Source organism: Cibotium barometz, chromosome 49 (genome assembly GCF_041138505.1).
Source record: "Cibotium barometz isolate CiBa-2024 chromosome 49, ASM4113850v1, whole genome shotgun sequence".
NCBI classification, from domain to species: domain Eukaryota; kingdom Viridiplantae; phylum Streptophyta; class Polypodiopsida; order Cyatheales; family Cibotiaceae; genus Cibotium; species Cibotium barometz.
In genome coordinates this window covers 36,553,380-36,568,026 of record NC_141094.1, presented here as the reverse complement: position 1 = coordinate 36,568,026, position 14,647 = coordinate 36,553,380, and positions in this window count along the sequence as shown.

Genomic DNA, 14,647 nt, shown 5'->3' with positions numbered 1-14,647 from the left:
CCAATGACCCTCTATCGCATTCCCAATGAACACTATTCCTTTCTTGAAGTCATGTGGAGAATGAAACTAATGCCATTATCACCCCACTATGCCTTTATATGACGTATGGAGAATGTCACCTAGTACCCTTCTCTCTTATTATATTCCAAATTATTCCATATACCTTTCTTGGAGTCATGGAGAATGGGACTAAAGCCATTCTTGGAGTAATGGAGAATGATACTACTACCATTCTCCATAATACCTTGGGGAGATTGGCATTATTACCATTCTTCATAACCCCATGGTAGAAAACGACATTGCTACCATTCTCCATAGCTGTATGGGGGAGAACGGTACTACTATCACACACATTCTATTCACATTATATCACATCACTTCTATCCACATTATATCTCATTCATACACATCCATCCAATCGTTCACCTGTATGACTACCCACATCTATTCATACATTCATATTTATCACTTCACATCCACATATATTCATGTCACATCACATCTCTTTCATCACATCACATTCTTTCACATACATCCACTCACATCCCATATCATTTATTTACATCTTGATTCACATGACATGACATCACATCTCATCTATTCATTCACATTTATCTGATTCACATCACCCATAGCCCCATGGGGAAGAATGGCACTAGTGCCATTCCTCCCAATAATCCCATTTCCTATTCTCAATGACCTCTTTCACCTTTCTAATTAGACTCATGGATAATGATAGTAGTGCTATTATTTACCCACTACGTCTTTCTTGGAGGTATGGAGAATGTTTAATTCCATTATCTCTTGTGATAATTCAAAATATCCCATATGCATTTCTTGGAATCATGAAGACTGGGATTAGTGCCTTTTTTGGAGTAATGGATAATGGCACTAGTCCCATTCTTCATAAGTCCAAAAAGGGCACTACTCCCATTCTTCATGACTCTGAGAAAGGCATATGGGATATTTTGAATTATGCCATTCTCCATAATCCACTGGGGAGAATGACACTATTGTGTCATTCGCCATAACCCTATGGTGAATAATAACATTGGTATCAATCTTAATAACCCTATGGGAGAGAATGGAAGTACTATCATTCTCCATAATCCCATGGGGGAGAATGTCACTAGTTCACTCTTCCCAATAACACCGTGTCGCCTTTCTTGGAACTCTTTGCCAAGACCATTCAAAAATATACTCACGAAATCATAAGGCTTACACGGATACATTTATAGAACCAAGGGATTAAAGTATACTCATTTAAAGACATGATTTTCTTTTACACTGTATGTAGCTCTTATTTTAGCTAGAGTTTCCTTGCCTTTGTATTCCTTTGGAGCATTTGCGCTAGGTTCTCCCACGCAACTATTGAAGTGTTGACATCCTCTATGTGTTTAATCATCATGTCTATGAAACTGATTGAAAGCCAATGTTGAAATGAGTGATGCTAGAGTGCGAAGTCACCTAGCCAAGTTATCCCAAATGAGCTATCATAGCTTTGTTGTACTCTCCTCATATAAAAGGGGTCCATTTCAAGTACTGAATCAAGAAAGATCTCAAGCCTCTCTATTAGTACAAGTCTCAATCTTGTAACGTAATATTGATTAAGTCTAAAGCATAATTAGCTTAGTTCATTTATCACTTATGATTGTCATTAGGTATCATCATGTAACTTTGCTTAATCACATGTTAATTAATGTAGGATTAAGTTATTCTTATCATCACCATCTCTATGTGGATCCATGAGCTTAAACATGGTATTAGAGCCAAGTTCTTTATCCGTATAGTTTAGCATTCATCTCCTTCAACTCCCATTACACTAATCTCACTCTATTAGCCATTTGCACTCACTTAAGTAGCTCAACCTTATCTTCTACCCAAGAAAGAGGCTAAGATTACAAAGCCTCATTCTCTACATTTCCTTGCCCATTCCCCAAGCCTTCTTGTCCATTAACTCTCCATCCCAAGGCATTTAAACTCACTAGAGCAATTTGTCTGCAACTCGCGATTTCTACCCACCAACACCATTGACTGGTTTTTTTGCTCATTCCATATTGTTTCTTTGAATCAATCCAAGGCCTCTTGGATGTGGGTTAGTAATGGCCTAAGATATCTGAAACCCAAGTTTGAGCCTCTTCCATGCATTGGTGCGCAGGTGGTGACCAAAGAAACAATCAATCCCAAACGTCAATTTTTGTCATTTTTTTAGAAGATTAAGCTCCCCTTTGAGTTCTAAGAAAAAGAACTAATCAAGGGGGATAAGGAAAAGCAAAAAGCCCCATAAAAAACACCACTAATTTTCTCAATTTCTTCCAGCATTGTCCAGCTCTCTTATTCATAATGACTAACGTTAATCACCGTGGACAGGTCTGAAAATTTTATTTATCTGTTCTTGTTTTGTTCACCGTGCGAAAAGAACATTGGTCCAAATTTGGATTCCCCTTATTGCGCAGTGGATGGTGGTCATGTGACTTGGCTAATTACTCTGCCTTCTCTTTTCTAGTGCTATTATGGCATGCACAAAATAGACCGTCATGAGAGTTTCAATGCCAGAGCCAGATCCAGTGCCCGATCCAGCGCCAAATCCAGTTCCGATTCTAGATATTCTAGAGAAAAATGTTTGTGGAGATAAGGAAGGCGAAGGCAGCAGCTGTCAATCTGCTCATCCCCAAAGCTCCTTTCTTGAGGATTGTCAGATCCATAAGCGATAGAATAAAGTAGAAAGGTTACTTTAAATGGCAGAGTAGGGCCGTCGCATGTCTTCAAGAGTCATGCGAGGACTTTCTTATAGACTTATTAAATGATAGCAACATTTGTGCTGCCCCATGCCAGGAGGGTCACACTAATGGACAAGGACATGACATTATTAAGCAGAGTTAGGTATAGGTATGATAAGTTTATGCGACCTCTACCATTCAGAGATAGGAAGGCAGCAAAAATCCTCTCCATTCCTCTAGCTTTGAAGTGGAATGGAGAGCTTTTGACAAGGTGGATATTGAAGAGGTGACAACAGCAGGTCCACAAGGGCTTAAGAGGCTTGTAAAGGGGGCAGATCTGAAAGGAAAGGAGACATTATAAGAGAATGTCAATAGGGATGATTTGGCAAAAAACCTTCTAAAGTTGGAGGGAGAGAATAATGACAGACTTAAGGTGGTGCCTGGTCAGATTATATACATGTCTTGTATAGCACGTCGAGCACAGGAGGAGTACCTCCATATCGCTCCAACGGATGTTTATATGCTCATTGAAAAGAATAGAGAGATCAATGACAGTATTGTGCTTACTTGTTTAAGGTTTGTACTCTTTGCATTTTTTTGAATGTTTTCTTATTTTGATTTCTTTTTCCCTTTTCCTAATGTTTTTAATTCAATCTACAAGGTACTATTGAAAGAGTTTTTGCTAGACCAGGCAAAGCAAGTATATATTTGTGATCCTTTGGTATCTACTATCCTGATTGACCTGTCGAGGTTTGATGAGGACCTTGCTCGTTATTTCCAAGGAGTTAGTTTGAGTACCTGCTTTGTTGTGCTGCCATATATAGAGAAGTATGTATTTTCTTTGGATTTCAAGCTGTTGATGGAATTTAAGTTATTAGTTGCCTGTGTTAGGTTTCTTATATTTTTTGTTTACTTTTTTAATTTCAAAGGGCACTAGTCTGCTTATTTAATAAATGTGGTGAAATGCCGGACAATTTTTATGAATAGCCTTCTCGGAATGCATGGACAGTCTAAATTGTAAGTCATTATACTTTATATCATTTCCTTCTTGCTTCCTAATTGTTAATTGTAAGTCATTCTTTATATCATTAACTGTAGGGCATGTAAGAGGGCGATTGCATTGATTGAAACTCTATGTCTTGAATTGAAAAAGGATATAGAGTGGAAATTTCTCAACCAACCTGTTCCTATGCAAAAGGATTCGCACTCTTGTGGTTGGCACGTAGTCGCAAAAGGATTTGCACTCTTGTGGTTGGCACGTAATCACAAATTTTTAGAAGTTCCTCCTTTCCAAGTACACTAATTTTGACAGCTGTGTAAGTTTCTTGTGTCACTATAATATAATTTCTCTATGTTCATTTCATGAGAGATCCCGCATTATTCTAATTGACTTTTATGTTGTTGTGTAGTCTATTCTCTCAGACAAGTTCTGGCTGTGGAGTGTGTAGGCAAAGGGAATAAACATTATCCTCAAAAATGCAATTACGCCTGATGACCCTGACTCACCACTTCCACCAGTTGTTGCTGGCACTAGTGCAGCAAAGAAGAGAAAAAAGATGCTGTTTCATTCCCCTATTAAGCATTTCATCTTTAAACAAGGAGTCTCTGAGAAGGGAAGCAAGGGCAAGGCAAAGAGGAAGCTTCCATTTGCAGGCAATGACAAGGACAAGGTAGGCAAGGTGTCAACAAAGGAGGAGGCCAAGGTGCCAAAGGCTAAGTCAAAGGAGGAGGCCAAGGCTGAGGTTACAGAGCCCGAAATTGCTTAGAGGCATTTTGTATGTCGAGAGACAACGTTGTAAAGATCCTGTATGTCGAGAGACAACATTGTAAAGATTCTGTATTTTTATTGAGCTCGGCTCATATTATTTGGATGGACTTCGAAACCATCGACATAAAAAAACCATGTGCTGTAAATCTGTGTGCCACTAAACCATTTTCGAATAGGAACCCTAGTACCTACACTAAGCAAACCATTATTGTGCACATACAAGAAAGCTTTAGAGTAAATTTGTTGAGTTATAACTTTAATATAAAAATCTAAATTCATAGCTGTCTACAAGACAAAAATTCATTGCTCAGTACACTTTTTTGAGAGAAAGGACTTTCCAAAATTAACATACTTGAAGTCGCTTCAAAATTCACAAAATTCAAAATCTCCATTAATTGAGTGATATACCATCAACATCCCAATCGGGATCTACCAAGGTCTTTGGCTCTAGTCATTTTCGAATCTTCTTATTGTTCACCTTGAATTGTGCTCTGCTAATATTCTCACCTTCCACGATATTGAGGTGCTCTCTCTAATATTTAAGAGGCTCCAATGTCTACTTGCACCTACAACTTCCACTGCACCACCATTGGGCAACTGAACACATATATCGAGAGGCAAAACAACTTGTTCATCTGCCTGCATTGGGACCCAACAACTATTCTTTTTCATCCACAGCTCATAATAGAAGCATATGTGTAGTGCGGCACGAGCTTTGAGATACCGAAATGAGACACTATATTCTACTATATTGCACTTGAATGTGTCATCCTTATGTATCCCTTCTACAATCCTCCACTGGTCTCCAAGCAAGGCTACCATGTCATCACCTAATACCTTCTTGCACACAAACATGGTAGGTGTTTGTGAGAAACAAAATTGATTGAACATATTGGCAAAAAGATGTATTGGGCATAACCAACTAAGACTCACAGATCGAGAGGGCTTTGCAGACTTCAAAGACCCTTGTATATCACAAAGCATCTTTGATTTCATGACCATTACAGTCCAAGCATCTGGAATTGGCCATTCTATAGAAGATAGGGGTGGAGATGTGATTATCTATAGCTTACCAAACCCACCGTCTTGCTTTGGCACCAAATAGGAGTGCTGGTAAAAGAAGACCTTTTCCTTAAGAAGTTCTGCACTTGTTTTTCAAGAAAACATTGCCTGACCAATGTCTACATCATGCAATGCTTGAAATGTTCCGATAAGGCTTTCTGATGGCTGCTCCTCTACCATGTTTGAAGGAAAAATATCTGCAAACAAGAAATAAGTTGACTTAGATTGAAACATCTCTATCAGAAAATCTCACATGCCCCTTCTACCTGCGATACTTACAATTGTATGGAAATGGAGTTTGTTGGCGAAGATGGATATCTCGTGAAGTGTAAACATGTTGTACCATGGCCACTAGTTGTCCATTGCTTGCCTTCTTGAAGCCTTGTAAACGACTTTCCAATGGTGCTCCAATACATTTCGCCGTCGAACTCGGTGAGGCTTGATTGCAGCAGGCTGTAGAACGACTTTCCAATGGTGCTCCAGTACATTTTGCCGTCAAACTCGGTGAGGCTTGATTGCAGCAGGCTGTAGATAAACCCAGCTCTCTTATGAAATGCCTCTCCCATCCAAGCACCATCATCGTCCTTCTTGTTGTGCAAGGATATCTCCTCAATCTCATCTTTTGGTCTTCTTGTTGCAGCCATATCTTCTTGGAAGCTAGAGTAGAAAGGTTATGTTTAGAGAAAGGAAAGAGATGTGCAGACTAGGGTTTTACGGGAGCCTTGAAGATGAAAGAGATGGAGCTCCGAGAAGGGAAGGAGATTAAGATGGAGGAGAAAGTTTAGGGTTTCGGGCTTTGATGGTTTCATTAGGGTTGGGATAATGAGATAGAGATGGAAGAGAAAGGGAGGAAGAGCTTAATTTGGACGTTCAAGAGGGAAAGCGGACTTCAAAATGAAATTTTTGATTACAATGAAATTTGAGATGGGTTTTTGGGGGCAAATGTGAGTTTTTCAAAATTTTAAGGATTTTTTGAGCCACGAAAATGGTGGGACCATACCTACCCTAAACCCCCTATTTTTTTAAAGGGATAAGTGTAATTATTAGTACTGAAAGCCTAGTCCCCCCTCCCTATAGCCTAGTCTCCCTCTCTATATTCAAAGGAGACCAAATGTGCACAATCCTCTATTCCTATTGGTCCGTTGCTAATTACTTTCATTAGTAAAAGGCCCAAAATATGTCCAAATGCCCCCAAATGTGTGGCCTTCTTTTGCAACCTTATTTTCTAAGATGCCTCCTCTATAAGGGCTTATAGGGCTTTGATGCCCTCTAAAGGCATCAAATTTCCACTTGATTATATGTGTGATAATTTTGTCATACCACACATAAAGTTTCTCTTCGTACTTAGTCGATTGTCAACCCTATGTGACCTTATTTATTTTTATTTATTTTAATGTGAAAATGGATACCTAAGGTAGATGTAAACTAACAAGTGCTCTTTCTTGGAAGAACTATAGCCTAAAAGGTAGGGCTATGAGACCTTATGTTGAGATTTTTGATTGCATGCATAATGTTAATATATACATGGATACATATATGTATCCATGTATATATAAATATATACATACATACACACACACACACACACACATATATGTATATATATATATACATATACATATACATATATACACACACACACACATATCTATGTGTGTGTATATATAGACACACACATATATATATGTGTGTATATATATATATATATATATATATGTATATATATATATATATGTATATGTATGTATGTATGTATGTTTGTATGTATGTATGTATATGTGAATATATACATACATATATACACACACATATATATATACATACATGTATAGGTATGTATATATCTATATACATATATATGTATATATACATACATGTATAGGTATGTATATATCTATATACATATATATGTATGTATGTATGTATACATATACATATACATATTTATGTGTGTCTGTGTGTGTATACATATATATGTATATGTATACGTATAAATATACATGTACATATATATGAACATATATATATATATAAATATATACACACACACACATACGTACGTATACATAAATATCTATATATGTGTTTATCTATATATATATATATATATATATATATACATGTACACACACTACACATTGGATCTTCGTTGGACATTAGGGTTTCTCAAAACACAATGGTATAAGATATCTCGGTTGATTTTGCCTCTATAACTCTATGAGTCAAACACCTCAAAGGCTTTGATAAAGCCAAGTTTGTGTGTAGTGTGAGTCTTAGCCTACTACACAATTACATTCACTTGAGGTGAGGGAAAGGGGTTGGTGACAACATCTCCCCCTAGATGACAGTGCATCAAATTACCATGGATCTTCTTATCAATATGCAAGCGTGCATTTGAGTGAGGAGAAATGTTTGAGCTTATAAATCAAGTAGTGAGGATTCCATCAGGGCCCCTCATCATTTTAATGAGGCATCTAGAGAAAGGGTAACCTTTTTCTAGATTTGACACCTTCTCACAAATGGTAAGAGGTATGCTTTTGTTTCTAACTTAACTTTACACATGAATGCTGGTCTCCCACACTTATGAGCCTTGTGATTCTTCCAAAACCTGACATAGGATAATGCATAGAAAAGTGGGGTTAGTGGAGGATGGGGATCCACCAAGAAACATTAAGTAGCATGAATTTGTTGGAAGAGGTGGAGCTAGGATTAAGTCGCCACTATTGAGGGTATCTATGTGATACAAATAAAGCACTAATTTTTCTTTTTCTTATCGTCCAACCTAACTTAGTATAATACACATAGCTAGGGCTGGTGGAGGATCCACTTAGGAACATGAGAAAGAGTTGTGGATTTGGAAGAGGTGGAGCTAATATTAGGCCACCACCATAACATTTGGATAGCTATGTGGTAGAAAAAGAACCAAATTTTTTAGTAGTAATGTTGTAATTTGATTGCAAATAAGCAACACATGGCTCTTTGAAAACATTCTAGAGAGATTTGTAAAGGAGAGAGGGGTATTTTTTATCTTAAGAAGAGAGGCCTTGGATCCTTGGCCAACATCCACTTTTCCACTCTAAGGAGGAGGAAGTGGACGCTTCCTATTCAAGGGTTAATAAGAATGTTTTGAAGCATGAATTGCCTTGAGGTGGCCTTGACTCTGCATTGCTTCTTCTTTAGCCTTGGCCCCAAATAGTACGTTTGAGATTGAGGTCTGTTGGAGGGCCTCTATTTCAAGGTTGAGGAGGGCCCAATATGGTGATAAAACTACTTAAATGATGTGCCTCTGACATGGGGGGGCATACTTTAGGAGTTGAATAGACTGTGAATGATACACATCCATACATCTTCCTCTTCTTTGGCATTAAATAAAGGCATCCATATACTTTAATTCAAAGTCAATGGTGTGCCACTACCCTCCTTAAGATTGGCCTTCAATTTCTCCCAAGTAATGTTATTCTCTTTAATGAGTTGGGTATGACAAGTTGATTTTTACATCATGCCTTGGGTGGTATCAACATAGCTTTAGGTGACCCATGATTGATTTATTATCTTTATTGTAGCTTAATATGGCAAAATAATCTTCCATGGAGTCAATACATTCACTCTTGCTTTCTTCACATCATCGTGCGCATCCGGCGTTGGATGGTGGTGAAACTTTTGGAGTGGAGGGGTAGAAGTCCCATGGACCTAGTTATAAAGTATCACCCTCATTCGGATGCCATACAGGCATGATGTCCCACCCACTCGCAGTGTTTCACCCCCAAACCATTAACAAAAAGATACAAAATATATGGGCACAAATAAAAAGCCAACTCATAATGTATATGGGTAGAAGATACAAAGTGACATAAAGATAAAAAATGAAGGGTAGTACATACAACAAATAAGAGGGAGGAGGCTCCAATATCAATCCACACACTCTCTAGCTTTGAGGGTCTCCAAGATTTTCACATGCTCATGTTGGGCTAAGGACAACCATGGGGGGACTCCCTCCTTGATGTTAACTCACCAAAGCATGATTTTCACACCAAGAACTAAATGAGCGTATATAATCGCCTTCTTTCTCCACTCATACTGCATAAACTCAATGTTGTCGTTGTGTATCTTACCCTATGCATACCAGTGACTTGCTATTATGTTGCGCGCATCAAATGACAATCCATAATCATCAGTCACATCACACTCAATGGTGCACTTGGGCCTAGTGCACCTTAGAATGTAGTAGTCCAACTCCTCATCATTTCCCTCCTCCACAATGACTATAAAAACATCACCCATTGTCAAAATGTCTTTAAAAAAATCATGATCTTTCCCTTCATGTAGTGTGAGAGCATCAAATGTGGTGAGGGGTAATGCTCCTCACTCTCGCCTCAACATTGTTAAAATGCAAGCAAAGTGATGATCTATGGTGGATCAAATGCAAGAATCAACATCATTAACAAAGAGATTAGATGATGATTAAGATGAGATTAATGAGCAATTAATTGATAGCTTAATGTAGGCATGGATACTCAAAAACTAGCAAATTCTCATTAGGCCAATGCCTTAATTTATAGAGTTTACATCCACAAGATACCAAGCATCTAATCCCACTGATCTCTCCTTGATTCACTCCACCTCTCTTTTGCTTGATTCTCTCCACCTCTTCACTTTTCCTAGAATATCTCCACACATCCTAAGTCTTCTCATGCTACCCTTTATTCTCTCCTAGTAGATACCTCTCACCTTTTGCTTCTCACTCATTTATGTTGAAATATACAAGTAAATAGGGTGTGTGCGAGAACAAGCCCTTGGCAAGAGGCTCTAAAAGAGAATCTATAAATGTGAGAGAACCAGTAAAAAGGTGAAAAGTATCCACTAGGAGAGAATAAAGGGTAGCATGAGGAGATTTAGGAGGTGTGGAGATATTCTAGGAAAAGGTGGAGAGAATCAAGCAAAAGAGGTGGAGTCAATCAAGGAGAGATCAGTGGGATTAGATGCTTGGATGTAAACTCTATAAATTGAGGCATTGGCCTAATGAAAATTTGCTAGTTTTTGATTCTCCATGCCTACATTAAGCTTTCAGTTAATTGCTCACTAATCACATCTTAATTATCATCTAATCTCTTTGTTAATGGAGTACACACATATGAAAAGTACTCAACCAAATACATACTAGGGCTCTCTATAGTGTGAACCCAAGTAAATGAGCTGACGCTATAACTATGCCAGTCTCTAGAATGGCTGTCACACAGCCTGTCATCCCATTGGCCGCATATCACCCATGATCTCACCAACCATGCCAGTGGTGTAAGTGTGGGGCCTATCCCCCAGGCGGGTCATCAGTGTCCACCACCTCACTCGATGAGCTCGATATCTCAACAGGTATGACACTCCTGGAAACAAACATTGTAAGGGCATGTCTTGCAGCCAATCTATCTCGATGCATCTTATGCTTGACTGTGTTGTAAGACTTCCTCAAGCTCAGTAGCACACCATCACTGGCCCTTCCTCGAATGTGGGATGGAAATCATGGAAGTGGTGGTACGCCATGCGCGAGTGCCATAGTAGCACATCTAACACACTAGACTGTGATTCCACATTGGGGTCAACAAAGTATTTGTCGAAGATAGCATTGGTATGGTTTCATGCACCAAACCTCGAAAGAGATTTCCCATAAAGATGCCTCATGAGTAAAACCAGAGCATGGAGTGGCAAGCACATGGTCGACAATGTCATCATCATCTCCGAAGTGAGGAGTGTCAGGCCCTGCTGGAAAGGAAGGGCATGTGCACCACATCGAGGAGTGGCATTAAGGTCATGGGCCACATTAGATGGAGGAGTGTTGAGCTCATAGGTGTCACCCAAGAGAGGTGAGGCAAGCTTGTGGGACGCACCCACCAAGGGTGGAGAGACACCGAGTAGAGGAGTGGCAAGCTCATGGGAGGTGCATGCCCAACAAAGGAGTGGCGAGCTCGGATGGTGCACCCAAAGATGGAGAGGCACCCAATGGAGGAGTGGCTAGATTATGTTAGGAAACATAAGCTAGGCAAAAGGTGGAGTGACTAGCTTTTGTTGGGAAACACCCAAGAAAGATATGCAAAACTTGGAGTGCATGCCAAAAGGTGGAGAGGCAACGAAGATAGGAGTGTCCACCTCATTGGGTGATGCGCTTGAGGGCCGTCAAGGTGTAAGGGAGAAGTGAAGTGACAATTGCATGGTCAAGGTGTAAGGGAAAAATTGCAAAGGGCTCAAAATAGTGTGGAGAAAGAATTGTGGGATAATGAGGAGGAGAAGGAGGTGCAATGGGGTCATGGGGAAGAGATGTGGAGAATGGGTGGCAGAAGGAGATGATGCCTCATCAATCGAGCCTATTGTGCATTGCAATGCTCGAGCCTTTGCTTTGTGCTCTCTTCTTCTCTTATCTTCCATGCAAACCCTTGCTTGCTCCTCCATGAATAAGGTGAATTGAGGATCATTAGGAAAAAAGGGAGCTCATTTTGGGGCCTTTTACGGTTTGGAAAAGTAAGCTCTCAACCAATCAACAGAGGGCCAACGTAACGTTGGAAATTCATAAAAATAAGAGAAAATAGATAAAAGAAACAATACTTTATGTAGGTACAAGCATGCTACATTAATGTGGAGATTGGTTTTTTATTCTCACAAGATCTTTGGACATGAAGATAGAATCTAGTCTGACATTTTCCCTGACAAGGGCCTTTCCGCTTCCACCTTCCTTTGAACTTTGAAATGTTGTGCTACCTTTCCTTCGAAAGTTCTACCATTCTACACCACTGCCTCATTGTGTAGCAGCCTCTTCTTTTCCAAAACTGCTCCCTTGATCCTGTTTGGCTTAGAGTAAGATGTTTCTTGTCAACTGTCTATCTGCCCACTTTCTCTTTCTTGAAACTTCACTTTGTTATCTTGTTTACATTACTTTGCTGTTGTTACAGATTCACAAGGTCTCCATGGTGAATTAAAACTATGGCCATTCTTGTGGAAGACGCTCTGTGGATGATAATGCTATGAAGGCAGAATTATACCACACATCCTTACCCTGTCGACCTGCTTCTTCTATTTCTTCGGTAGAGAATTCAAGTACAGTCAAAACGGAAGGAACTTGGGAAAGGTTTAGTGTTTCGAAAGGAGCATGGGTGCTCATGCAACCTAGCAAAAGAAAGAGACCCCAGACAAAAAACATTTTCTTGGCGTCATGGAAGGGAAGAGTACGAGATTTTAAAATCACCAGAGGGAAGATATCGATGAAAGAAGCTTTGATTCAGCATGTGTACATGCATAAAGAACTTGTCTTGTTGCGAGACTATCCAAATGATCTTCCACAACACAGGCCTAATTGTATATTTTTCTATTGTGGTTTTGTTCTTTATGAGGTGTATGCATTTTTAAGATGAAGCTTTCTTTCTTTGCTTATTGACATTCTTGTGTTATTTTATTTCAGATTTATACCCTTCATCGTATGAGACACGGTAAAACATCGATTGTATTCTGGGATTTATACATGTTTTGCATGGATTGATAGGAGAACAATAATACCAAGGTCGATGTGCAACAGAGCTAGCTCAATCGTGTATATTTTTTACTGGTCATTTTTATCAGTTGTTTGCTGGACAATGCTAACACACATGGTGTGTTAAGAAAACAAGACCTTCCGGCATGGAATTCAGTGGATTGGCCTCTCCCACATTTTCGTGTTACAGAGGCATATAGAGCCAAGCTTTTCAAAGAAGTACAGAAAGCTCTGAGGCCCAATATTGCCACAAGGATAATAAAAATTTCTTTATGCATGCCTCTCACAATTTTTGTAGACTTGTTTAATACCTTTCCAGTGAAGGTTTCAAAAACAATGTTCACAGTTAAAGCAACAAGTCTGGCATGCATGCCACAATTTTTGGATAAAGGTTGGGATAAGAAGACATGTAGTTCAGTGTCTTGTGAGGTTGTCCAACCTTCTATGCAACTGAAGTACATGGTTGCATCACAAAATTTTATTTTTTCTTTTTATTATAAGCGCAGTCGAATGCTAGGCACAAAACTAGTCCCAATGGATCAAGATGAAGATTCTTTTCGTGCAGAAAATAAACTTCTTGATATTGATGTTCTTGAGAATGGTGATGTGCTAGTCAATATCTCATTAAGACAATGTTGCTCCCTAGCTCAATTGCGCAATGACATTCTGTTTGAGACAGAAGGTTCTATTTCAAAGGACTTTTTATTTATCTACAACAATAAGAAGGTACACCATCTGACTCATCCTAGTCTCATTAAGCACTGCTATTAGTTTACTTTACCCTATTGATTCATATTGCTTTTTTGCAGGTGCTCAAAAGAAGAGAATTTCAATAAAATGCAAAGACATTGAAAATTTGAAAATTGAGATAACACAGACTCCATAAACAAAGGTATTGTATTCAATAAAGTAAAATTTTGTACAGAAGTGTTTAATTGTACATGTAGAACATAGGTATGATCTTGTTACTTCAAATCAAATACTTTATCTTGTGTTTAAATGTTTTGTAGGTTGTGTATTGTCTCACTCCAATCTTTTGATATGTGGCAGCTACAAATTGAGGATGACACATTCCTCCAGAGAACAAGTGGAAGCAGGCCGACTGGGTTTGGCAAACTGTCAAGCCTAGCTCATTATATTCATGATCTAGGCAGTGCTAAGATCTTGATTTACCATAGGCAGTTGAGCATAGGCAGTTGAGCAACAATGGAGAAGCCATTGTTTACTTCTTTAAATGTTTGTCTAGGGTTTTATGTGGACATGATCTTTCATGGCAAAAGGAAAAGATCATTTTGATAGAGAGGTTGTCTGCCATAGATATATTTGGGGATTATGTGAATAAGCAAGCCTCTAGGGCCTCTTACTTTTTGTCTTACACTTCTTATGCATTAGAATGTGGTGTTAAGGAGCCCAAATGTCTAGAGGGCTATGGAAAACACAAGCTCATAACTGATCTTCAACGAGAGTCCATCTTGATAAGAGATTATATTGCAGAGTATTATGGGCTAGGGATTAGGAAACGGCCCCTGTGTGGACAGGTGGTGAGCGTCCTAGTTGCCAATGATGCCATAGATACTTTGATGAAGG